Here is a 14,982-nt window from a genome sequence, read left to right on the forward strand (position 1 = left end):
GGACCTAACTAACCTTAAAAGCTTTTGCACAGCAAAGGAAACTATCAACAAAATGAAAAGACAACCTACTGGGGCTTCCCTGGTGGCGCAGTGGTTGAGAGTCTGCCTGCTAATGCGGGGGACACGGGTTCGAGCCTTGGTCTGGGAGGATCCCATATGCCGCGGAGCGACTAGACCCGTGAGTCACAAGTACTGAGCCTGCGCGTCTGGAGCCTGTGCTCCGCAACAAGAAGGCCGCGATAGTGAGAGGCCCGCGCACCGCGATGAAGAGTGGCCCCCGCTTGCCACAACTAGAGAAAGCCCTCGCACAGAAACGAAGACCCAACACAGCAAAAATAAATAATAAAATTAATTAATAAACTCCTACCTCCAACATCTTCTTAAAAAAAAAAAAGACAACCTACTGAATGGAAGAAAACATTTGCAAATGTTATGACAAATAAAGGATTAATATCCAATAAATAAATAAATATTTTGAAGCAGGCATTCCTGGCAGTAAGAACAGCAGCAGTAAAACACAGAATTGGAAACTTGTAGTGGCATTAATGGAGAATAATTTGGGGAATAAAATATACAAAAAGAATAATAAAAATATGGAACATTAAATAAACGCTATGGTAGGCATTCTCTCAAATGGCCCCAATGATCCCCACCTCCTGACCCTCACCTTCTATGTAATCCCTCTCCTGGAATGTGGGCTGGATTTGACTCACTTCTTTTATTTTTTTAAAAATTTATTTATTTCATTTATTTATTTTTGGCTGTGTTGGTTCTTCATTGCTGTGCGTGGGCTTTCTCTAGTGGCAGCGAGCAGGGCTCCTCTTCTTGCGGTGCGCGGGCTTCTTATTACGGTGGCTTCTCTTGTTGTGGAGCACGGGCTCTAGGTGCGCGGGCTTCAGTAGTTGCGGCACGTGGGCTCAGTAGTTGTGGCTTGTGGGCTCTAGAGCGCAGGCTCAGTAGCTGTGGCACACGGGCTTCGTTGCTCCACGGCATGTGGGATCTTCCCGGACCAGAGCTCGAACCCGTGTTCCCTGCATTGGCAGGCGGATTCTTAACCACTGCGCCACCAGGGAAGTCCTACTGACTCACTTCTAATGCATAGAATATATCAGAAGTAATGGGGTATCCCTTCAGAGATTAGGTTATAAAGAGGCTGTGGCTTCCTTCTTGGGCTCTCTCTCTCTTGCTCTTATTCTCTCTCAGACTGTGTGCCCTGAAGAAAGCCAGCTGCCATGTCATGAGGCGTAGTGAGGGGCTGAGGCTGGAGTAGTGGGTTTACAGGTGCCCCTCCCCACCTCCAGCCAAGCTTTCAGGGACCTCATGGCCAACTGCTTGACTGCATCCCTTGAGAGACCTTGAGGTAGAAGCATCCAGCTAAACTGTGCCCGGATTCCTGACCCACAGAAGCTGAGATGATGTTTGCTGTTTTAAGCCCCCAAGCCTGAAGGTAATTTGTTACACAGCAACAGGATAATAGTAGAAGCACTTATCTAATGCGCCAGACACTAGAAGTGCCTCGTATATCTGATGTCACTTAAGCAGCAATATGAGGTGGGTATTATTATCCCAACATTTTTCAGTTGAGAAAACTAAGGTTTGGACACCTGCCTGTCATATATCTAGTAAGTGGAGGAGCTGGGATTCAAACCCAGGCTGTCTTACTCCTGGGCTGGTGCTCTTAACTCGGACACTGTATATGCTACGAGGAGTCCCTGTGGGTTACAGTTTGGTCCACTACTCCTACCCCTCTGCCCTGCCCCATGTCCTCTGTGGGTTACCCAGTCTTCATGTCTCAGCAGATCCTGGAAGGAGACTTGGAATTCTTCTGAAGATTTTTTTTTTTTTTTTTTTTTTTTGCGGTACGCGGGCCTCTCACCGCCATGGCCTCTCCCATTGCGGAGCACAGGCTCCGGACGCGCAGGCTCAGCGGCCATGGCTCACGGGCCCAGCCGCTCCGCGGCATGTGAGATCTTCCCGGACCGGGGCACGAACCCGCGTCCCCCGCATCGGCGGGTGGACTCTCAACCACTGCGCCACCAGGGAAGCCCTCTTCTGAAGTTTTTAAACAGAATCTCACTGTCTACACTCAGTTACCTCTGCTGGACTGTGCCATCTGCTTGAAGCTCCATCCCTGCTGGTGGCAGTGGCCACCCACCCCCAGGAACCTCAGCCTCCTGACCTTCATCTCCTTGCCGCTGCTCGTCCTGGGCAACACCTGTGGTCTTGGAAGTCAAGGCTAGTGGTGCTACGCTCAGGTGGGGGTAATGGCAGCATTTCTCTTGCCCTGGGCTAGAGGTTGTTTCCTTGGAGACCACATCCTATTCTCCAGGCCGCAACAAATGCAATTTTTACACTTACTTATATCATGGAGCTGGGAGACCCCAGATGGTCCTGCCCCCACTACAGGGGATGGAGAACTCTAACCCTGCCTGTCCTTCCTTCGTCTCTGATAAGAAAATAGAACACTGCCCAGCCTTACTCTGCTTCCCCCCCAGTTTAACTGGGCAGTGGTTTGTTGCGGGGCATTCCCAGGAGATTGACACTTGCCTCTGCTAGTGTGTCACAGAGACAGTCCCTCTCTGGGCCTTTGCAGAGATGCAGGGGTGCAGATGTGTGGGTCGCCACATGCTCCTGAGTGACCACGGTATTCCTTCTGATCACAGCATCTACGGGCAACTCAGTGAGACCTTTGACACATTGGCGGAGTCTCATGAGGTCTATGGATGAATGGTTATCTTTGGCTAATATTAAAGACAAACAAACAAACAAAAAAACAAACAAACAAACAAACAAAAAAGACAAACAAGTAGGGCTTCCCTGGTGGCTCAGTGGTTGAGAGTCTGCCTGCCGATGCAGGGGATGTGGGTTCGTGACCGGGTCCGGGAGAATCCCACGTGCCGCAGAGCGGCTGGGCCCATGGGCCGTGGCCGCTGGGACTGCACATCCGGAGCCTGTGCTCTGCAACGGGAGAGGCCACAGCAATGAGAGGCCCGCGTACCGCAAACAAACAAACAAACAAGTAAAGTAATCAAACCTTATGAGTTAGAAACAGCCTTTCATGATTGAGAAGACATTCTTCACTGTTGACTAGATATTACATTTTGCTGTAGTGTGTGTGTGTGTGTGTGTGTGTGTGTGTGTGAGCTCATAAGCTCAAATGAAACGACTGCTCACAAAGTTAGCTCCAACCGACTGGACTTTATACCTCAGCTCCCTGTTAACCCTTGGTGGGAATGAGCAGTGTCCTAAGATTCAGAAAGAATTCACAATGGATGAACTGGGGTCTAAAGGCAACCTCTTGGAACTTCCCTGGAGGTCCAGTGGTTAAGACTGCATGCTTCCATTGCAGGGGCGAAGGTTCAATCCCTGGTCAGGGAACTAAGATCCCGCATGCCACACAACGTGGCTATAAATAAATAAATAAATAAAGGCAACCTCTCCCTGGGGGCAGAAGAACTGGGCTCTTGTCCCAGCTTCGGCTGCTCTCTGAAGGATCCGGGGCGGTTCACCTCAACTCTGAATATGTTTCCTCATATATTAAAGCAGGAGGCTGGAGCAGGTCACTCCTAGGAACCTTTTTAGTCTTGACTGTGGTTTTATGGGACTTCGTGATTGTCACTAGGGCTGGCCTGTGAGCAGGGCACCACCACCTCCCTTTTCCTCCTCTCACACCGGTTCCCTAGTCCCACTGCCTCTCCTTGAAGCAGTACTGGTTTATCTGAAACAGGGTTTCACCTGGAAGCACTCTCTGGCTCAGAGGCTGAACACTCCAGGCCCAGCACCTGCAAGGGTAGAGGAGCGAAGTCTTTGGCCTCCCAGATCATTCCTAACAAGCCCAGAGCTTCCTTTCAGAAGGGTAATGTACTGGTCTCTAAATACCCACGACAGCCATCCCACTCTCGTTGGGAGATGAGGGACAGGGTGGGCAGTGACGGACATCTGGCCAGCTCCCTCCTTCCGGGAACGGGGCACCAGGCTGGTGGCCCACACAACGACCTTTTGAATAGGTTTCGTTTTACAGAGGCGGAAAATCAGCAAATGCTAGAATCAAAACTCAAACTCAAGTTCATGACAGAGGAGACATTAATGACTTCCATAAATATTTATTAGAGTGAAAGGGACCTCAACTCAATAAATCATCTGAGCCAGCTTCAAGGCAGTTTCTCAAGCAGAGAAGTAAAATGACTTGCTCAACGTCACACAGCCAGAGAACGCCTTTGATTCGCATTGTGCGTCAAGACGTTTTTCTCTAGGAGGACGGTCTCAGGGCCCTTTAAAAATAAGCTCAAGAAAATGGAAGTCGGAGGCAGTCTGTTAGTCTGCCTTCCCTCTGGTTCCAACACGACTTCCTTTACTTTTCCAGAGGATGTTCTTTGGCCTCGACACCAGCGGACCCGCCCGGAATTGAAGGGCCCTGGGTAAACACCCTTCCTTCTATCTTATCAAAATCCCTCCTGCCTGGGTTTATCAGAGGTGACTCACTCCCCAGAGCCCTTTGCGAGCACCCGGCTGGAATTGCAGGGCTGAGCAGGAAACAGCTTCTCCACCCTCTTCAGGGAAGGACATCTTAAACTTCCCCTCTTCTCCATCTCCCCCACTGCTGGGAGCTCAGCCACCCGCATTTAGGGGAGCTGGACTCTAGAATTTGGTCCCTGCTCTTCCCACAAGCCTCTTCCCTGTCGCTGGCCTTTAGGGGCACATGATCCCCAGACAGCTGGGGGGACATGGGAAGTGGGGCTGGTGAGTGTAAGAAAGAGAGCAAATGCTCTGAAATGTAAGCCAGATGGCGGGTACCCCATCCCCATTCTTGCCGCATGCAGGGTACTCAAGGAACGCTTCCTTTCGAACTAGAAGTATTAGATGCTCCCACCTTCAAGAAATATTTTTGAGAGTAAGACAAATGATGGTTTGGTTAAAGAGCCCAAAGCCCTTAATACTCCTCGTATTTTCATCATCATCAAGGTCGGATGTGGAACAGCAGCTCAGGAGAAATGTCACATTGGCTTCTGCGTCCCAGCTGGGGCAGGCTCAGGGCAGCGAGCTGCGTCACCCACCTACATCCCCAGTCAGAACTAATGGATGCGTTTCTCCCTCCCTCCCTCTGTTCCTTCCTTACTGTTGAGTGGGGACCATCTGCCAAGCACTGTACAAGGTACAGGGCATCCAGTGGGAGCAGGGGTCCTCTGGGCCTCCCAGTCCCACTGGAGGAGAGAGACGGACACCCAGACATGGCAGCTGTGAGGAATGTTGCAAAGAAGAGGTTTGGGGGGCCTCAGGGTGAAATGACTGGTCTGAGAGGCCAAGACAGGTGTTCTGGAGGAAGTGATGTTTGAGTTGATATCTGCAGGGGCAAAAGGTGAGAGGGAGTGGGGGCATCCCAGGAGGAGGGAAGGGCTTATGCAAGGGCCCGATGGGAAAACGGCAGAGAATGGAAAGGTGGCCAGTGTGGCCCAGGGCAGAGCGGGAAGGGACCCAGGAAGGAGGTGGGCCTGGAGGGGAAGACCAGTGTAGAGCACGAGACACTTTCAGAGTCTTTATGCCTGGAGCCTAGGGAAGCCTTCAAAGAGATGGGAGCAGGCAGTGACATTCAGGGAACACTGGCTGTATAAGCGGGCGCCCAGTTCAGTGAGAGCCACGGGCCCAAAGGCTCTCCGCCCTCCCTGTCAAGCAGTGTCAATGGGTAGGGACATTCCCGGGAGCAGCGGCTAAGCAGCAAAGTGAACCAGGAAGTGGTGGAGGCAGGGCAGGGACAGATGGTCGGAGAGTGGGCCCTCAGCATCACCTTCTCAGTCCTGTCCTCGCGGAGCTCAGGCCCCCAGGTCTGCCTTCCCCAGATCCTGCACACACACCCCCTCCTGGAGCGGCTGAGCATACCAGCAGAGGCTTCCACATGCCGCCTCCGCCCTGGTTACACCACAGGTGCCGTGAGTCAGCCACCTGCCTGGTGAGTCAGGGGAAGACATGCGAACGCGGGTGCTGAGGAAGCTGGAAAGGCAGGTGGGTGCTTGGCAGGTGGCCAGCTTGCGAGGCTGCTGGGGGCAGGGAGCAGCCCCTTCCCCCAGGAGCCTCCTCAGAGAAATCCTCTGGTCCCATCCCCTGCAGTTTACCCCTCCCTCTCCCCTCCCTCTCCGCCCCGCCCCGCCCCAGCTGGCCGCCTGCCACCATCACCATGGCTACGCTTGCTCCAGCTTGCAGCCCCACAACCAGCAGGAGTCAGAGCAGGGGAAGGGCGCCGGGCTCATTAGTCTTCCTATTGAGCTGGGTTCTTTTAAAACTGGCTCGTGGTTGCACACTGGAGATGCGAGGCCTAGCCGCTCACCTGGAGGGCTCACCTCAAACAAACGCAAGATGAGAACGGCTGAATAGAACATATATACCAAGGAGGCTTATTTGCACCATGCACGGACGCACCATAGCTTCCCTTTTTTTTTTTTTTAAATTACCCTAGTGAAATTCTCTGGGGTATTTTATTTTTATATTTTATTTTATTTTATTTTATTTTATTATTTTTGCAGCACGCGGGCCTCTCACTGCTGTGGCCCCTCCCGCCGCGGAGCACAGGCTCCGGACGCGCAGGCCCAGCGGCCACGGCCCATGGGCCCAGCCGCTCCGCGGCATGCGTGATCTTCCCAGACCGGGGCACGAACCCGTGTCCCCCGCATCGGCAGGCAGACCCTCAACCACTGCACTACCAGGGAAGCCCCATAGTTTCCCTTTTAAGCACTGATGCATAAGAGATTGTTGGACATGACTGATTACCGGAGATTTAAGGCCCACCCACTGTGTGACTTGAGGTAGATTTATAAGGCTTTGGTGGTTAGAGGCTATTTGAAGCCAGACAGATCTGAATTCAAATCCTGACCCTGCCACTTATCAGATGGTTGAACTGGCACAAGTTATTGAAACTTGCTGGGTCTCAGTTTCCTCATCTGTAAAATGGGGGTAGTAATACCTACCTTGTAGGTTGTGGTGAGGATTAAAGATAATTTATGCAAAATGTTTGGCACATAGTAGGTGCTAAAAATGGTTATTGTTGTTGTTGCTGTTATCATGACAGTGTTCTGAGCCATCTGAGATGGTCCACTTGTATTGGTTGATTTGAAGCTAACACAAAAGGCCAACGTTAGCTTAAAGGCTGCCAGGACCGTGAGTTTTAAGATGGTGGGTAGAGCATTTTCCACCCCCTCCTCAGAAGTCTCTTAGACGTTGGAGACATATGTAACCCTGAACCACAGTACATGAAGACAGTGGAAAGGTGAAGAAATCAGCAGGGAGAAGGAAAGTCCACACTGAGTGCCTGGGGACAGGGGTGGCATATACCAGAGAGGAGGCTATGGCCCGTAGAACCTTGGCGAGCCTCAAGAATTGGGGCACCAGGTGCTGTGGAAGGGAATGACGTAGGGCCTGAAGACAGAGGGATTCTTTAGAAGAATTTGTAAGAGGCACATAGACTTCTGCAGGTCCCAGCGCCAACTTTACCTTTTGCAGGAGAGAGGAGGTTTATTTTTCTTTATTATTATTATTAGATTTTTGGCCACGCTGTGCGACCTGTGGGATCTTGGTTCCCCGACCAGGGATCGAACCCATGCCCCCTGCAGTGGAAGCGCAGAGTCCTCACCACTGGACAGCCAGGGAATTCCCAGGAGGTTTATTTTCTAGAAAAACTGAACCAGAGAGACTTTGTGGCATCAGATACCGTGGGAGGCTGATGTGTACTCTAAGTAACCCCCCTCCCCTCCCCTCCGCCACCTCGCCTCAGAACACCAGGGCAGGAGATTGAAAGATTCTTTTCTGCAGAAACGGACCCACTCCAGGAAAAAGACCTACACATATTGACATGTGGAGGCTTCTGGTGAAAAAGCCCATTGTCTACCTGATCTTCCTAGAATAAATCCCGTCCATGTCCACAGAACTTCCAGTCAGCTCTTCAGGGCTTCATCCTTGAGCGGCAGTCAAGGATCACAGGTGAGGAAAGCATCCAACACGACAGAGAATAAAATAATCAAGCATGAAAACAACAGGATCTCTGAAGGAAGCAGAAACAAAGAGTGAGCAGCAGAAACTGCATGTATTTGATATCGTTAGAGGCATAAGGGAAGACACTGTGTCCATAGGATGTGATGAAAAAGGAACGAGTAGAGCAAAAAAAGAGCTCCTGGAAATATGAACAAAAAATTTCAAAAATTCTGTAAGTGTTGGAAGATATAGTTAAGGAGATTTCCCTGAAAGCAGAAACAGACAGAAAGACAATAGGAGAAAAAAGGATAAGAAAATTAGAGGAGTGATTCAGGAGGTTCAATATCCGATAAGTAGTTTCAGAAATAACAGAGGAAAATTACGGTAAGGAAATTATCAAAGAAATAATATGAAGATGCCCTAGAACCAAAGGACACAATTCTTGATGAAAATGCCCAGCACAATAGTTGAAAATGGACCCAGACCAAGATACATCATTGTGACACTATAGAACTCTGCGGGAAAAAAGGAGATCTTTAGAGTTTTTAAAGAGAAAACTAAAAAGTTTATATATAAAGCATCAAGAATCAGAATGGCATTGGACTTCTCAATAGCAACATTGGAAGTTAGAAGACGTTGGAAAAATGCTTTCACCATCCCCAAAGAAAATTATTTTTAGCCTAAATTTCTATTCCTAGCCACACTATCAAATAAGTATGAGGGTAAAATAAAGATATTTTCAAACATGCAAAATACAAAAAATATTGACATCAATTGTATTCATTCTTGGGAAACCACTGGAAGATGCTCCACCACGGTGAGGGAGTGACTAAGAAAGAGGAAGCCTTGTGATCCTATGATGGACAGGGGAAAAGGGAATTTCCAAGATACTGGTGAAGGGCAGTCCCGGGAGGACAGCTATGAGGTAGGCCTAGGAACCAACTGGTCGAGGTTAGAGCAGAGCATTGAGGACTCCAGGAAGAATTTCCCCAGGAAGTTCTGATCATCAACAGGTTTGAGATGTTAAAAGACAAAAACAAAACAAAACACTGAATAAATTGGTTTGCAGAGTTGTTGGAAATATGGAAAGACTTAGATGTTTACAGAAAACAAAGCAAATGCAACATTGGAAGGAACAATCAATGCCAGGAAGAAGAAAATGTTGAGAAAAAGAAATGTAATCTCGATTCACTGCTTGGCTCGGTAGTGAACAATGTTTATTGTGTATAATCATAATAATGAAAACAGTCCGTGTGGATCTGACCCAAAATTGATAAACGGTTGTATTGGAAGGATACAAAGCACAGGAAGAGGGAGAGGAGTGATCTAAAATATTCACTTACTGTATAGTGGAAAATATTTAAAGCAAGTGACTCAAGAGAGAACTGTATATGCCTATTATCTAAAAATATGAATGTAAATATGAAAAAAGAAGGAGCGGAAGAAGAAGAAAAAGAAGCAGCAGCTATGAATGTTGCAGGTGGTTGCCTCTGGGGAACAGAAGGAAGATGAGGGAGGAAAGAGGTCAAGGGACTCTTACAGATGTTATATTTTGATTAAATACAAACAAAAATTAATTAAAATCCAATAAGGGAAGTAAGACTGGACCTGCATTGGTCAGATGCTGACCTTACCTCCCCCAACATAAACCGAGGGTGCTTTTCAAATCCTTCAGCCACAAAGCCAGCAGTCAAAGTGGCAGACACGTGCACAGCATTAGGAGAATTCTGGAATTGGGACTGCCATTCCCGCTAATAGGAAAACACCGACAGTAACGACTAGCAATGGTTGTCATAGGTTTTCAAGGCACCCTAGCAAGGTAGGCACCATGTTACTCCCTGTTTTAAAGGGAAACACCAAAACTCAGAGAGAGTCAGGATTTGATGGGAGTCTTTGATATGCGAGTGGTAGAGGCAGGACCTAAAGCCAAGTCCTCCGTGGTAGATTTTATTTTCTATGATGGATTAATCCCTCATGCTCCTTCGTCCACGCCTCCATCAAAAGATGGAGTCTGGGCTTCCCTGGTGGTGCAGTGGTTGAGAGTCCACCTGCCGATGCAGGGGACGCAGGTTCGTGCCCCGGTCCGGGAGGATCCCACGTGCCGCGGAGCGGCTGCGCCCATGAGCCATGGCCGCTGAGCCTGCGCGTCCGGAGCCTGTGCTCCGCAGTGGGAGAGGGCCACAACAGTGAGAGGCCCGCGTACCGCAAAAGATTAAAAAAAAAAAAAAAAGATGGAGTCTGTTCCTCCACTTTGTTGAATCTGGGAAGGTCTTATGACAGCTCTGACCAACATAAAACAGTGTGAGCGATGCTGGGTGACTTCTCAGGTCATAAGAAGACTTGCAGCTTTTGCTCTGGTCTTGTGAAATGTTCCTTCTGGAACACTCCCTCTGAAAAGCAGCTTCCATCCTGGGAGAAGCCTAAACCACATGTAGAAGTCACATAGGCACTTTTGTCAACATCTCGGCCTAACGGGCATCGCGTGCTGCCCATGTGCGTGAGCTGCCATGCTGGACATCCAGCTCAGGTAAACCTTCAGCTGACTCCAGCTCCAGTCACTACCTGACCGCAAGCACACGAGAAGCCCCAGGTGGACCTATCTGCCTAAGATGTCAGCCCACAGAACGGTGAGAGAGAATAATGAGAGTAGAGTCTGAAATGATTACATTTGGGGAGCGATTTTGTTACATGGCAATCGGTAACTGGAACATCATCTGGACACCAAGGTCTACATTCTTTCCTCCACACCACCTATAAGTGCGTCCCAGCAGAGACATTATTAGAATTTGGATGGGAGAAATTTTTATTTTTCAGAACTTCCCTACACACTGTAGGACCTTTAGCACCCATAGCCCTTGCCCACAAATCTGATACCCCTCCCCGCATACCACAGTGATACTAAAACTGCCTTCACATTTCCCCAAATGACTCCTAAGAATAACATTCCCAGGTGAGATCTCCAGGGAGACAAGGCACCTTGAGATTATTTAAAACGGAATCGCACACATCCAAATGGAAAAGCCGGGGCAGCTCTGTCAGTGGGAAAGGACAGAAAGGGAAGGCACACAGGGTATAGTTAGCAGGTCCAACCGCAACGTCTCTGCTGCCCTAGCTCTGCCATCTGGGTCGCTGGTCGAGACCTTTCTGACCCCAGCCTCCCTAAGTCTTGCAGAGACCGTTTGGTAGTAACCATGCCTGTAGGGGGAAACTGTGGAGGAATGACGGACCCATAGAACATTGATCTGGGAGGGAACCGACAGATCTTCCAGGCCCACCCTCTCACCTGACCGCCTACCGGAGCCAAAGAGGGGTGTGTGTGCCGGGACGACACCCCAGGCCCTCCTGCCCCAAGCCTCGTGTTCTTTCTACTCCTCAAACAAGGAAGGAGCTGTGGCTGGGGTTATTAAGAAGGTGAAATGCGCGCATTCAAGTTGGCATGTAGAATCCAGCCATTCAAGTCAGCGTAACAGGAGTGCTGGTTGTAGCAATTTGCCAGGGCTGCCGTAACAAAGGATCACACACTAAGTGACTTAACAGAATTGATGGTCTCACTGTTCTGGAGGCTAGAGGTTCATGATCAAGGTGTCGGCAGGGTTGGTTCCTTCCGAGGGCCATGTTCTCCTCCAGCTTCTGGTGGCTTGCTGGCCATCTTCTGCATTCCTCTCACTTCATCGTCACATGGCATTCTCCCTATGTATGTCTGTGTCCAAATTCCCTCTTTTTATAAAGACCCCAGTCATATTGGATTGGGGCCCACCCTATGTCAGTATAACTTCATTTTAACTTAACTTCTGCGAGGACTGTTTCCAAATACAGTCACGTTCTGAGGTACAGGGGGTTCAACATATGAATTTCTGGTGGTGGGAGGGACAAAACCTAACCCATAAAAAAAGGGTTCCGTGAACTCATGTGCTTTCCGTTTCCCATGTGAAGTGTCACCTTAGATTTCCTAAGTTTGCATCTTGTTTTGTCTCTTGGCTTAAGACCATACAGTGCAGTGAATTCATTTGAAAAAATCTCATTAGGCCAGACAAATCTGGGGATCTGACTCTTTTACTGAGATAGCAATCTGCAGCCCGAGATCTGCTTTGGCAACTCCCAGAAGCCTTTGGTGGGGCTTCTAATCTGCTTCTGTGGACACACCTGTGACAGCTGTGCTGGAGGTATGAGTCACATTCTGCCTTCAGAAGGATCCCAAAGAAAGATATTAGCTGGCTGAAAACACCTGGGAAACGCAGCCATCTGGGGGATGAGGAGCCTTCCAGCTTTGGAAGCACAAAATATTTATGCCAGACAATGGGATGTGAAAGAATATGGGGAAAGCCTGATGTCATTGGAGTCCAGGGAGAGGTGTTTAGTTAATTATTTATTCATACATTCTTTCAGCATGTTCTTAGTAAGCACCCAACGTGAGCCAGGCACTGAGACACTTAAAATCTAGTGGGGAAGGGCTTCCCTAGTGGCACAGTTGTTAAGAATCCACCTGCTAATGCAGGGGACGTGGGTTCAAGCCCTGGTCTGGGAAGATCCCACATGCCGCAGAGCAATTAAGCCCGTGCGCCGCAACTACTGAGCCTGCGCTCTAGAGCCCACGAGCCACAACTACTGAAGCCCAAATGCCTAGAGCCTGTGCTCTGCAACAGGAGAAGCCACCGCAATGAGAAGCCCGCGCACCACAACAAAGAGCAGCCCCCGCTTGCTGCAACTAGAGAAAGCCCGCGGGCAGCAACAAGGATCCAATGCAGCCCAAAATAACAAATAAAATTTTAAAATAAAATATAGTGGGGAAGAACAGTAAACACACAAATAATTTCTGGTTGTGATAAATGGTATGAAGGAAAGCGTGTGTAATAATAAGGATATCAACTTTTAAAGGTGGTCAAGGCGCCCTCTCTGATGAGGTAACAATTAAACTGAGACCTGAAGGATTCAGGCCAGGGTGCTCTAGGTGGCAGGAACGGCTTGTGCAAAGGCCCTGAGCTGGTGATGAACTCGGTGTGTTTAAGGAACCCAGAAGAAGCAGATGTGCAGTGGTGGAGGCGAGAGATGAGGCTGGAGAGCAGGATGTGGGTCAGATCACACAGGGCTCTGTGGGCCGGGATGGGGAGGCCAGATACTATGCAAAGCCACTGAGGAGTTCTAAGCAAGAGAGTGACCCGATTTGATTGTTTGTTTAAAGAAAAAAAAATCATTCTCTTTGCCCATCAGATTGGCAAAGAATAAAGTTTGAAAACATAGTGTTGGCAAAGGTGTGGGAAACAGATAGACTCTCACACGGCTGGAGGAGTTATAAATTGGTATAAACCCTAAGAGGAGTGATTTGGCAATATTTATCAGAATCAAAAATGCACAATTTTTACCCAGGGGCTTTATTTCCATGAATTTATTCTCCACATGTATATTTCAAAATCGATGTATGCTAGGTTATTCATTGCAGCATTGTGTATGATTGTAAAAGACTGGAATAGTCTGCATATCAGTAAGTGACTACATCCAATGATCTCGACAAATAAGGGCTTGGATGAGCAAATGTTCGTCGTCCACACACTATACTGTTGCGCAGCGGTGGGCATGTCCTGACACGGCTCAGCCCCTGAGGTGTATATATAGCCAATGATTAAAAGCAAGTTTCAGGGCCGTGTGTATGGTGTACACACATGTTATTTGTGTAAGAGAAGGATGTGTGTCTGTGAGTTTGGGTCCTCCAGGAAGCAGACACCAGAATGGAATTAGAAGCGCAGAAGATTTGTTGGGGGAAACAATGTTTAGAAGATAAAGGGGAAACAGCAAGAGTGAGGTGGGAAGAGCTTTCAGATCCCAATGTCGGTCTGACGCCAGTGAAAAAATAAGGGGAAGGAAGGAGATGCAGCTCTGAGGAGTCACAGCCACAGAGCAAAGACCAAGTTACAGGAGGCTTGTGTCAGGCAGGAGCACTGCCGGCTCCATCACGGACCGGGCTTGAGCACTGTGGGGCACCCTCAGGGCAGCATCCCGAGGCTATGGACTGCCGACACCCTCACAGTCGTACTCCCTGGAAGATAGCTTTGAGCCATACACCTCCATGGCTGCCACGGATTTTTATGCTTGGAATATTCAAGAAAGAGGGTAAGAAACCGTGCAACACAGGTAACCGCTGGGGAGAAGAAACTGAGGCCCAGAGCATAGGGGTCGGAGGCAGATTTTCCCCACACAGTCTTTTGCATCATTTGAATTTTCTCTTTTCTTTTTTTAACTTTTAATTCAGTGTCATGTAGTGTATTGACAATGTCATGCAACCACCGCCTCTATCTAGTTCCAGAATGTTTCAGCACCCGGAAGGGAAACCCTTTACCTGTCCATCAGTTGCTCCCTCTTCCTCCTTCCCCCTCTATCCTCACTGCTCCCTGCCCCAGCCCCTGACAACCACCAGTCTTCTTCCCATCTCTACAGATTTACCTATTCTGGATGTCTCATGTAAATGGAATCACACAATACAGGACCCTTGATGTCTGGCTTCTTTCATTTAGTAAAATGTCTTTGAGGTCCGTTGTACCATGTGTCACTGCTTGACTCCTTTCTACAGTTGAATAATATTCCGTCATATGTATATGCCACAATTTTGTTTATCCATCACCTGTTGATGGACACGGGTTGTTTCCACCTTTTGGCTATTGTGATTAGTGCTGCTATAAACATGCATGTACATGTATTTGCTTGAGTTGAATTTTTAGTTCTTTTAGGTACATACCTAGGTGTAGAATTGCTGGGTCTTATGATAATTTCATGGTTCACTTTTTGAGGAAATGCTGAATCATTTTCACAGTGGCTGCACCATTTTACATCCCCATTAACAGCGCACAAGTGGTCCAATTTTTCTACGTCCTCGCCAACACTTGTTATTTTCCTTTTTTTTTTTTTTTATAGTACCCTCCTGCCGGGTGGGAGGTGGTATCTCATTGTCATTTTGATTTGTATTTCCCTAATGTTTAGTGACAATGAGTATGTTTTCATGTGCTTATTGATCATTTGTTTATCCTCTTTGGAGAA

Source organism: Orcinus orca, chromosome 17 (assembly GCF_937001465.1).
Source record: "Orcinus orca chromosome 17, mOrcOrc1.1, whole genome shotgun sequence".
NCBI classification, from domain to species: domain Eukaryota; kingdom Metazoa; phylum Chordata; class Mammalia; order Artiodactyla; family Delphinidae; genus Orcinus; species Orcinus orca.